The following is a 12,384-nucleotide window of genomic DNA, read 5'->3' on the forward strand; positions in this document are numbered from 1 at the left end:
GAAACCATCAACCTAGAATTCTATACCCAGCAAAAATATCTTTCAAAAATGAAAATAAAATACTCTTTCAGACAAAGGTCAAGAGAATTTATTGCATATTCATTTTATAAAAAATGTTAAAGGAAGTTCTTTAAGTAGAAGGAAAATAATACCAGATGCAAACTTGGATCTACACAAAGAAATGAAGAATGCTAGCAATGGTAAATATGTGGGCAAATATAAAATAATTTTTCTCAGTTTTTTGTTTCTTTAAAAAATATTTGGCCGGGTGCAGTGGCTGATGCCTATAATTCCAGCAGTTTGGGAGGCCAAGGTGGGTGGATCACGAGGTCAAGAGATCAAGACCATCCTGGCCAACATAGTGAAACCCCGTCTCCACTAAAAATAAAAAAATTAGCTGGGCGTGGTGGCACGCACCTGTAGTCCCAGCTACTCGGGAGACTGAGGCAGAAGAATCACTTGAACCCAGAAGGAGGAGGTTGCAGTAAGTCGAGATTGCGCCACTGTACTCCAGCCTGGGCAACAGAGCGAGACTCCATCTCAAAAAAAAAAAAAAAAAAATTGGCCAGATGTGGTTGCTCACATCTGTAATCCTAGCACTTTGCAAGGCCAAGGCCAAGGCCAAGGCAGGAGGATTGCTTGAGCCCAGGGGTTTGAGACCACCCTGGACAACATAGCAAAACCCTGTTTCTTTTCTTTTTCTTTCTTTTTTTTTTTTTTTGAGACAGAGTCTTACTCTGTTATCCAGGCTGGAGTGCAGTGACATGATCTCAGCTCACTGCAACTTCTGCCTCCTGGGTTCAAGTGATTCTCTTGCCTCAGCCTCCTGAGTAGCTGGGATTACAGTCATGCACTACCACATCTGGCTAATTTTTGTATTTTTAGTAGAGATAGGGTTTTACCATGTTGGTCAGGCTGGTCTCCAACTCCTGACCTCAAGCAATCCATGCACCTCAGCCTCCCAAAGTGCTGGGATTACAGGAGTGAGCCACTGCACCCTGCCAGTAAAACCTTGTTTCTACAAAAAATGCAAATATTATCTGGGTTTGGTGGTGCACGTGCCTGTAGTCCCAGCTACCTGGGAGGCTGAGGCAGGAGGATTGCTTGAGCTCTGGGAGGTGGAGGTTGCAGTGGGCTGAGATCGCACCACTGCATTCTAGCCTTGGTGACAGACCAATACACACACAAAAAATTGATTCTTTAAAGCAAAAATGATAACAATATTTTTATAATATAGACCCCTAGCTAGGGTTTTATAACCTATGTAGAAGTAAAATTTATGACAACAATAGCACAAAAAACAGGGGGCAGGAAATAGAAGTGTATAGTTTATTTTATTTTATTTATTTATTTTTGAGACGGAGTCTCACTCTGTCGCCCAGGCTGGAGTTAGGGTGGCACAATCTTGGCTCACTGCAACCTCATCTCCCGGGTTCAAGCATCAGCCTCCCAAGTAGCTGGGACTACAGGTATGTGCCACCATACCCAGCTAATTTTTTGTATTTTTAGTAGAGACAGGGTTTCACCATGTTAGCCAGGATGGTCTCAATCTCCTGACCTCATGATCTGCCCACCTCAGCCTCCCGAAGTGCTGGGATTACAGGCATGAGCCACCGTGCCCAGCCTATTTTATTTTTGAGACGGGATCTCATTCCATCACCCAGGCTGGAGTACAGTGGTGCCATGTCAGCTCACTGCAACCTCCGCCTCCCGGGCTCAAGCAATCCTCCTGCCTCAGCCTCCCAAGTAGCTGGGACTACAGGTGCTCACCACCATGCCCAGCTAATTTTTGTATTTTCAGTAGAGACACTGATTTGCCATGTTGCCCAGGCTGGTCTCGAACTCCTGGACTCAAGTGATCCGCCTGCCTTGGCCTCCCAAAGTGCTGGGATTACAGGCATGGAGCCACCACGCCTGGTCAGAAGTATATTGCTATAAAGCTCTTAAATTATATCTGAAATGGTATAGTAGCCACTGAATATAGATGGTGATAAGTTAAAGATTCGTATTTTAAATCCTAGAACAATCACTAAAAGCATAAAACGAAGAGGTACAGCAAAGAGGCCAATAGTGGTGGTAAAATGGAATTCTAAAAAATGTTAAATTAATCCAAAAGGAGGCTGAAAAAGACAAAAGAAAGGAACAAAGAACAGACAGAAAAATACAAAGCAACTATCAAGAAGGTAAACTTAAGCCCAACTACACTGATAATTACATTAAATGTAAATGGTCTATGCATTCCAATTAAAAGAACCATAAATGCATAAAATAAATGCAAAAATCCTCAATAAAACACGAATCAACAAGTATTTTTAAAAATACATCATGATCAAGTTGTGCTTGTCCTAGGCGTGCAAGGATAAATGACCATCAAAAAAATGTATCTGTGTATTTCACCACATTGATAGGCTAAAATAAGGATATTTCTGACTATTCAATGAATGCAGAAAAAGCATTGGATAAAGCCCACATCTATTTTTAGTTTGGTAAAAGTCATAGACAAAAGTCTTAGAGCAAACATTATACCTACTGTAGAAAATTTATATGCATTTCCTTGAAGATTGGGAATAATGAATAGATGCCTAATATCACCACTACTGGTTGACATAGTACTGGAGGTCCCAGCCAACACTATAAAAAGGGAAAGACAAATGAGGAGAGTTCTAATTTAAAAAGAAGAGACAGGCCGAGTGTGATGACTCATGACTGTAATCCCAGTACTTTGGGAGGCCAAGGCGGGAATTTCACTTGAGTCCAGGAGTTCAAGACCAGCCTGGGCAGCATAGGGAGCCCTCACCTCTATAAAAAATTTGAAAATTAACCAGGCATGTCTACAGTCTCAGCTACCCAGGAGATTGAGGTGGGAGGATCACTTGAGCCTGAGAATTCGAGGCTGCAGTGAGCCATGATCATGCCACTATACTCCAGCCTGGACAACATCTCAGAAAAAAAAAAAAAGGGAGAGAGAGAGAAAAAACTGTTTTATTTTCAGGTGATGTGATAATATACCTAGAAAACTCAATACAAATAAAAATAAAATGATAAACTAGTAAAATTAGAGAGTTCAAATAGGTGCAAGATATAAGATCAACCTACAAAAATCAATAGAATTTCTCTACTTCAATAACAACCAAGTTGAAAATTTAAAAAAAAACACAAAATAATATTAAAAACTATAAAATACCTAACAATAAATCAATAATACACTACAGGTCAGGCATGGTGGCTCACACCTGTAATCCCAGTACTTTGGGAGGCCGAGGTGGGAGATTTGCTTGAGTCCAGGAGTTCAAGACCAGCCTGGGCAACATGGTGAGAGCCCACCTCTACAAAAAATAAAAAAAATTATCCCAGTGTGGTGGTGTGTGCCTGTAGTCCCAGCTACTAGGGAGGCTGAGGCAGGAGGATGGCTTGAACCTAGGCATTCCAGGTTGCAGTGAGCTATGATCAGGCCACTGCACTCTAGTCTGGACTGGAGTGAGACACTGTCTCAAAAATAATAAAATAATACGAGAGTCAACTTTTGGGAAGGACATTTTAAAACTCAAATAAATGTCCCACACAGAGGAGGAGCTGGACAGAGCACAGAGAGCCTTCAGCTATGATATGGATCTGAAGCCTGTGAGGAGAGGGGGACTGCGTGTGACTAAGGCTTGGAAGCGGCATTGCTAAACAAAATCTCAAAAACCCAAAGTGCAAGTCAAAAAGAAAAAGAAGTGAATTTGAAAACCAAAATTAATGACTCTTTTCCTATGAGCTACAATATAGATAGTTAATAGGGAGATGAGACTGGGAGAAGAGTCTCAGACCGCTTTGCAGTTCCAAGAGAGGTTTGATCAGGTGGATGAAGAGTTCTCGGGCCAATGTTCTCCAGTGTCAGAGTCCCACACCTCCTCAGAGCTATCCTGCATTAGGGCCCCTGCTGGGCCCAGTCACGGGCTGGGAGTCACTCACGAGATATGTGGCTTCATTGCGAATGGGGTGTAGATCCAGAGCGGCAGCAGCTGGGCCTTCAACAATTAGCAGAAATGCTGAGTGGCACATTTTTCATGGCCTCTGCAGAGACCTAAAAGTGAAATGTAAAACATAAATATATTTTTTAATGTAACAATATAAATATGAAACATACAAATGGCCAGGCATGGTGGCTCACACCTGTAATCCCAGCACTTTGGGAGGTCAAGGCAAGAGGATCGCTTGAGCCCAGAAGTTCAAGACCAGCCTGGGCAACAAAGTGAGACCCTATCTCTAATAAAATAAAATAAAATAAAATAATTAGCTGTGTGTGGTGCCACACTCCTGTGGTCCCAGCTACACGGGAGGCTAAGGCAGGAGGATGGTCTGAGCCTGGGATGTCAAGGCTGCAGTGAGCCATGTTTGCACCATTGCACTCAATCCTGGGTGACAGAGTAAGACCCTGTCTCAAAAACAAACACACAAACAACAACAACAAAAAGCCCCACACAAACAGAGAAAGCTTAAGCATTTCTTTTGTGTGTGATTAAGGGTTGGAAAAAGCATTGTTAAACAAAATCTCAAAAACCCAATGTGTAAGTCAAAAAGAAAAAGAAGTGAACTTGATAACACCCAAGTTAATGACCTTTTCCAACGGGTCATAATATAGATAGTTAATAGATAGATAACAGATTGGAAGAAGACACTTGAAATATCTATAACCAGTCGGGCGTGGTAGCTCACGCCTATAATCCCAGCACTTTGGGAGGCCAAGGCAGGCAGATCACCTGAAGTCAGGCGTTCGAGACCAGCCTGGCCAACATGGTGAAACCCGTCTCTACTTAAAATACAAAAAAATAGCCGGGAGTGGTGGTACGCACCTGTAATCCCAGCTACTTGGGAGGCTGAGGCAGGAGAGTTGCTTGAACCCAGGAGGCGGAGGTTGCAGTGAGCGGAGATCGTGCCATTGCACTCCAGCCTGGGGGAGAAGAGCAAGACTTCATCTCAAAAAAAAAAAAAAAAAAAGTCTGAAAAACCAAACACCACATGTTCTCACTTATAAGTGGGAGCTGAACAATGAGAACACATGGACACAGGAAGGGGAGCAACACACATTGGGGCCTGTCGGGGGTTGCGGGAGGGAGAGCATCAGGAAAAGCTAATGCAGGCTGGGCTCAATACCTAGGTGATGGGTTGACAGGTGCCGCAAGCCACCATGGCACACGTTTACCTACGGAACAAACCTGCACATCCTGCACAGGTATCCTGGAACTAAAAAATAAAAGAGTAAGTCTATAGTCTGAGCAACATGGCAAGACCCGTCTCTACAAAAAAAAAAAAAAAAAATCCAGGCATAGTGGCATAAGCTTGTGATCCTGTTACTCAGGGGGTTACAGGAGAGAATCCCTTGAGCCCAGGAGGTAGAGGCTGCAGTAAGCTGTGTTGGAGTCACTGCACTCCAGCCTGGGCAACAGAGCAAGACCTGTCTGAAAAAGAAAAAAAAAAGTAAGTCCACACACCCCATGACCCATTAGTTTTACTCCCAGTTGTGTATCTCAAATAAATTCTGAGCTGGATCCATAAGGGAAGAGTATAGTGTAGAGTGTATAGTGTGTAGTGTATAGTGTATAGTGTACAGTGTACAGTGTGTAGTGTATAGTGTGTAGTGTATAGTGTGTAGTGTATAGTGTGTAGTGTACAGTGTACAGTGTGTAGTGTATAGTGTGTAGTGTGTAGTGTATAGTGTGTAGTGTGTAGTGTAGTGTATAGTGTATAGTGCATAGTGCATATAGTGTAGTGTAGTGTATAGTGTGTAGTGTGTAGTGTATAGTGTAGTGTAGTGTATAGTGTATGGTGTGTAATGCGTAGTGTGCAGTGTGTACAGTGTGTAATGTATAATGTGTAGTGTATAGTGCGTAGTGTGTAGTGTGTAGTGTATAGTGTATATAGTGTATAGTGTGTAGTGTGTAGTGTATAGTGTGTAGTGTAGTGTATAGTGTGTAGTGTATAGTGTACAGTGTGTAGTGTATAGTGTATAATGTGCAGTGTGTAGTGTGTATAGTGTGTAGTGTGTAGTCTGTAGTGTATAGTGTGTAGTGCATAGTGAGTAGTGTATAGTGTGTAGTGCATAGTGAGTAGTGTATAGTGTGTAGTGCATAGTGCATAGTGTATATAGTGTACAGTGTGTAGTGTGTAGTGTATAGTGTGCAGTGTGTAGTGTGTATAGTGTGTAGTGTGTAGTCTGTAGTGTATAGTGTGTAGTGCATAGTGAGTATAGTGTGTAGTGCATAGTGAGTATAGTGTGTAGTGTATAGTGCATAGTGTATAGTGTGTAGTGTACAGTGTATATAGTGTGTAGTGTATAATGTGCAGTGTGTAGTGTGTATAGTGTGTAGTCTGTAGTGTATAGTGTGTAGTGCATAGTGTATAGTGTGTAGTGTACAGTGTATATAGTGTGTAGTGTATAGTGTACAGTGTGTAGTGTGTATAGTGTGTAGTGTGTAGTCTGTAGTGTATAGTGTGTAGTGCATAGTGTATAGTGTATAGTGCATAGTGTATAGTGTGTAGTGTACAGTGTATATAGTGTGTAGTGTATAATGTGCAGTGTGTAGTGTGTATAATGTGTAGTGTGTAGTCTGTAGTGTGTAGTCTGTAGTGCATAGTGAGTAGTGTATAGTGTGTAGTGCATAGTGCATAGTGTGTAGTGTACAGTGTATATAGTGTGTAGTGTATAGTGTACAGTGTGTAGTGTGTATAGTGTGTAGTGTGTAGTCTGTAGTGTATAGTGTGTAGTGTATAGTGTATAGTGCATAGTGTATAGTGTGTACCATGTAGTGTATAGTGTATAGTGTGTAGCGTGTAGTGTATAGTGTATAATGTGTAGTGTGTAGTGTGTAGTGTATAGTGTGTAGTGCATAGTGCAGTGTATAGTGTGTAGTGTACAGTGTATAATGTGTAGTGCATAGTGCATAGTGTACAGTGTAGTGTAGTGCATAGTGTATCGTGTGTAGTGTATAGTGTGTAGTGTGTAGTGCATAGTGTATAGCGTGTAGTGTATACTGTGTAGTGTATACTGCATAGTGTGTAATGTATATTGCATAGTGTATAGTGCATAATGCGTAGTGCATAGTGCGTAGTGTATAGTGTAGTGTATAGTATGTAGTGCATAGTGTAGTGTAGTGTATAGTGTATAGTGCATTGTGCATAGTGTATAGTGTGTAGTGTGTAGTGTATAGTGTATATTGTGCAGTGTGTAGTGTGTATAGTGTGTAGTGCATAGCGCGTAGTGTGTAGTGTGTAGTGTATAGTGTAGTGTGTAGTGTGTATAGTGTATAGTGTGTAGTGCATAGTGCATAGTGTGTAGTGTATAGTGTAGTGTGTAGTGTATAATGTATATAGTGTGTAGTATATAGTGTGTAGTGCGTAGTGCATAGTGTGTAGTGTATAGTGTGTAGTGTATAGTGGATAGTGCATAGTATATAGTGTAGTGTAGTGTATAGTGTGTAGTGCGTAGTGCATTTAGTGTGTAGTGTATAGTGCGTAGTGCGTAGTGTATAGTGTAGTGTGTATAGTGTATAGTGTGTAGTGTATAGTGTGTAGTGTATAGTGCATACTGCGTAGTATATAGTGTAGTGTAGTGTATAGTGTATAGTGTGTAGTGTGTAGTGCGTTTAGTGTGTAGTGTATAGTGCGTAGTGTATAGTGTAGTGTGTATAGTTTATAGTGTATAGTGTATAGTGTGTAGTGTATAGTGTGTAGTGCGTTTAGTGTGTAGTGTATAGTGCGTAGTGTATAGTGTAGTGTGTATAGTTTATAGTGTGTAGTGTATAGTGTGTAGTGTATAGTGTGTAGTGTGTAGTGCGTTTAGTGTGTAGTGTATAGTGCGTAGTGTAGTGTGTATAGTTTATAGTGTATAGTGTATAGTGTGTAGTGTGTAGTGCGTTTAGTGTGTAGTGTATAGTGCGTAGTGCGTAGTGTAGTGTGTATAGTTTATAGTGTATAGTGTGTAGTGTGTAGTGTATAGTGGATAGTGCATACTGCGTAGTATATAGTGTAGTGTAGTGTATAGTGTGTAGTGTGTAGTGCGTTTAGTGTGTAGTGTATAGTGTATAGTGCGTAGTGTATAGTGTAGTGTAGTGTATAGTGTATAGTGTGTAGTGTGTAGTGCGTTTAGTGTGTAGTGTATAGTGCGTAGTGCGTAGTGTAGTGTGTATAGTTTATAGTGTATAGTGTGTAGTGTGTAGTGCGTAGTGCATAGTGTATAGTGTATAGTGATGTTTATCACAATGTTACTTCTGGTGCTACTGCCGGTGTCGATTCCTGAGACAGTGGAAAGTAGATTAGAGTAGATTCACGTCACGGAATAATTCTCAGCAGCTAGATGGAGCTTCATAACGATGCTGAATGGGGGAAAAAGTAAGAAACAGATGGCCACCTATAACATAATTCCACTTACATAAATTAAAAATACACGCACACACATTTTGCAAGGATACATACAGACAAAAGGATACACATGATATACATGACAATGGTTGCTTATGTGCAAGGAGGAAACTGGATGTGGGGAATGAAGATAAAAGGGAACAAACAGGGCCGGGCGTGGTGGCTCACGCCTGTAATCCCGGCACTTTGGGAGGCCGAGGCAGGTGGATCACTTGAGGTCAGGAGGTCGAGACCAGTCTGGCCAACATGGTGAAACTCGTCTCTACTAAAAATACAAACACTAGCCAGATGTGGTGGCTCATGCCTGTAATCCCAGCTACTTGGGAGGCTGAAGCAGGAGAATAGCTTGAACCTGGAGACAGAGGTTGCAGTGAGCTGAGACTGTGCCACTGCACTCCAGCCTGGGCAACAGAGCAAGACTCCATCTCAAGAAAAAAAATAAAAATTAAAAATTAAGAAAAGGGAACAAACAAATGCAAGTATAAAAATTAGAGAGGGCCCCTTCACAAACTATGGATAATAATGTGACTAACTCAGCCCTTGGTACCTGTTATGGGCTGAATTTATTCCCCCAAACATTGACAGGCTGACGTCCTAACTTGTAGTTCCTCAGAATGTGACTATGCATAAGGTTGCCGCAGATGTAATTAGTTAACATGAGGTCATGCTGGAATACAGTGGACTCCCAACTCAATGTTACTGGTGTAGTTATAATAAGGGGAAATTTTGGACACAGAGACAAGCTCACAGGGAGAATGTCGTGTGAACATGAAGGCAGAGAACAGTGAGATGCATCTCAACCAAGGAACGAAGCAGGAGGATGGGTTGAGCCTCAGGATGGCCAGCCAAACTCCAGAAGCTGGGGGAGGGGCAGGGACCAGATCTCCCTCCAAGCCTGCAGAAGGAACCAATCCTGCTGACACCTTGATCTTGGACTTCTGGCCTCTAGAACCGTGAGACAATAAATTTTACTCCATTTGATGGAATAACAGCAAACCAAGATGGCGGCCAGCCCTGTGGGCGCTTGAGCTACCATGGGCACTGAGCCACGTGGCAGGAGTAGCTCTTGGCCCCTGACACTGCTCCTACTTCTTAGTCTTAGCCTAAGTCTTGAAAGATTTATTCTCAGCTTTTTCTTTGTTTTTTTTTTTTTTTTTTTTTTTTTTGGAGACAGGGTCTCACTCTGCTGCCCAGGCTGGAGTGCAGTGGCAGGATCATGGCTCACTGCAGCTTCCAACTCCTGGGGTCAAGTGCTCCTCCCACCTCAGCCTCCCAAGTTGCTGGAACTACAGGTGCGCACCACTATGCCTGGTTAATTTTTTAAATTTTTTGTAGAGATGAGGATCTCATTATGATGCTCAGGCTGGTCTTGAACTCCTGGTTTCCAGGAGGCCACTTGCCTCGGCCTCTCAAAGTGCTGGGATTGGCCAGGTGCGGTGGCTCACGCCTGTAATCCCAACACTTTGGGAGGCTGAGGCGGGCAGATCACGAGGTCAGGAGATCGAGACCATCCTGCCCAACACGGTGAAACCCCGTCTCTACTAAAAATACAAAAAAAATTAGCCAGGCGAGGTGGTGGGAGCCTGTAGTCCCAGGTACTCGGAGAGGCTGAGGCAGGAGAATGGCGCAAACCCGGGAGGCAGAGCTTGCAGTGAGCCGAGATCGTGCCACTGCACTCCAGCCTGGGCGACAGAGCGAGACTCCATCCCAAAAAAAAAAAAAAAAGTGCTGGGATTGGGATTACAGGTGTGAGCCACCGAGCCTGGCCTGTGCCTGTCTTTTGACCTTGAAGTAGAGGTTTCAAGGGCCCTCTTATCCATCCCACCTCCTGGGGGCAGCAGAGTTCTTGAAAACTTGGGAGAGAGACCCAAAAGCACAGCCTGAGTAAGCAGGCGGTGTGGTGGAAGGAATGGAGGTATGCATTTGGTAGCGGTAGTGGGCTCGGGGCAGGGGCCTTTTTGCCATCCTGGGGGTCCCAAGAAGACTTCCTGGTGGAGATCACATTGGAGTTGAGTCTTGGAGGAAGAACAGGTGTGATGTGGGTAAAGAAGAAAGGAAAGCATTCTTGGCCATCTCCAGCCTCGATGGAGGTGTTGGTTGTCAGGAACAGAAGCGAACATCTTCTGGCTCAGGTAAAAGTGGAATTTTTGTGTGTGTGTTATTTTTTAGAGACAGGGTCTTACTCTGTCACTCAGGCTGGAGTGCGGTGGCACGATCATGGCTCACTGCAGGTTCAACATTCTGGGGTCAAGTGATCCTCCTGCCTCAGCCACTCAAGTAGCTGGTACTTCAGCTGCATGCCACCGTGTCTGGCTAATTTTTATTTTTTTTAGAGATGGGGTCTTGCTATGTTGCCCAGGCTGGTCTCGAACTCCTGGCCCCAAGCAATCCTCCTGCCTCAGTCTCCCAAAGTGTGGGGATTACAGGCATGAAAAAGTGGAATTTATTGAAAAGATACAGGGGCATCTTCCAGACCTAAGCAGGCCTCCTGGGCAATGGGCTAGTCCTGCAGCTCTCCTTCCTCTCCGTTGCCACAGCTGCTCCTTGCTGGTTTGGGTGTGCCGGTTTCCTCAGCAAGGCTCCTAGTAGCTCTTCCTGCTTAACCTCTGCTGTCCAGAGTGGTGCTGACGGCCATGGCTGGGTCCAACTCCATATGACCCGTGCCAGGGACCAGCACAGTCCTGTCTTATTGCATAACCCTCGAGGGCACCTGTTTGAGGTGTTTTCTAAGTGATCTGCCTCTCTTGGAGCACAGCAGTTTGAATGGTCCCCCTGCAGGTGTGTAAAGTTGCAATCCTCCACCAACACCATGTATCTCAGTCTTGGGGTCTCTCAGTTCAAATTCTCAAGAAGGAGAATCTGGCTGGTTCAGTGTGAGGAAGGTTTTCAGCCCTGATCCAGGTTCAGTCAGGGGGTTGGGGGTGTGTGTGTGTGTGTGTGTGTGTGTGTGTGTGTATCTGTGGGTTTGGCTTGATTCACAGTGAGTAGCCCGGGCTGAAGGCAGATGCTCTAAGAAGGGGCTGTAGCAGTTGGGATCCTGGCGGGAAACAGTAACACCCTCCAAGGGATAATTAAAAAGACAGGTGTGAGCAGCTTCAGAAAAAAAGAGGTGCTGAAGCACCTAAGGACTAGTGAGCTGTGGGGATCCGTGATCACCTCTGGGTGTGAAGAGTGAGTGGGGGGAACCATTACTAACACCACGGGTGAGACAGGCCACGCAGCAGGAACTGTGCATCACAGCCAGGCCAGGCCAGGCCAGGTGGGAAGGCTCTTCATCGCTCACCTGACCCTGCCGCACTTTGGTCAAATCCAAGAGGAGGGAGAGGACATGCTTAGCAGGTGTGGCTTAGAGGGGAGCCCAGACAGAGAAGGGCAAATGGAGAATGACCAGCAAAGGCTGCAGAGGCCATCTGGTGCGGAGGGAGAGGAGACCGCCTGAGCCAAGACAGGGCGGTGTGAAGCCTCTGGGCGTTCCTTGGTACTGGAGGACACGGTGCTAGAAAGCAAGGGGAAACTGATGCGCTAGAGAGGCCAGGGCCGCAGAGGGCCTTGGGGCGCTGCCAGCAGAAGCTCAGACCCCATCCTGTGGGGGTTGCCCACCAACGGCAGGGCACCTGGCCAGGAGGCTGCCGCACAGACAGCTGAAAGCTAAAGCCAAAAAGCAATTCAAGTTGACGAACTTCGGGCACAGAGTGGGAAATATTTTTGGCTGGTGGTGTCCTTCCAAAGGCCTCTGAATCCCACTACATCCAGAAGGCCTTTTGTTGATGAGGGACAGAAATCCAATGAAACTAGCATTGGCCAAAATAGTTATTGCTTCATGGAACTTGGAAGGCCAGAGCAAAGCTGGTTTCAGGGACTCTGGAAATGCCAGGAGCTGGCAGCATGAATTTCTCTTTCCATCTCTGTCTCTTTCACTCTTTAACTCGCCTTGTCACACACCTTGCTGTAGGACAGGGGAAGGGAGAGGCCACAGGTTCCTCA

The 12,384-nt window shown here is 44.5% G+C and overlaps 1 protein-coding gene; it reads right to left on the bottom strand.

Moving 5' to 3' along the window:
• Nucleotides 1-12,384, bottom strand: part of GFI1B (growth factor independent 1B transcriptional repressor) — a 52,425-nt gene that overhangs the window by 36,790 nt on the left and 3,251 nt on the right.

This window comes from Symphalangus syndactylus, chromosome 3 (assembly GCF_028878055.3).
Source record: "Symphalangus syndactylus isolate Jambi chromosome 3, NHGRI_mSymSyn1-v2.1_pri, whole genome shotgun sequence".
Classification (NCBI taxonomy): Eukaryota; Metazoa; Chordata; class Mammalia; order Primates; family Hylobatidae; genus Symphalangus; species Symphalangus syndactylus.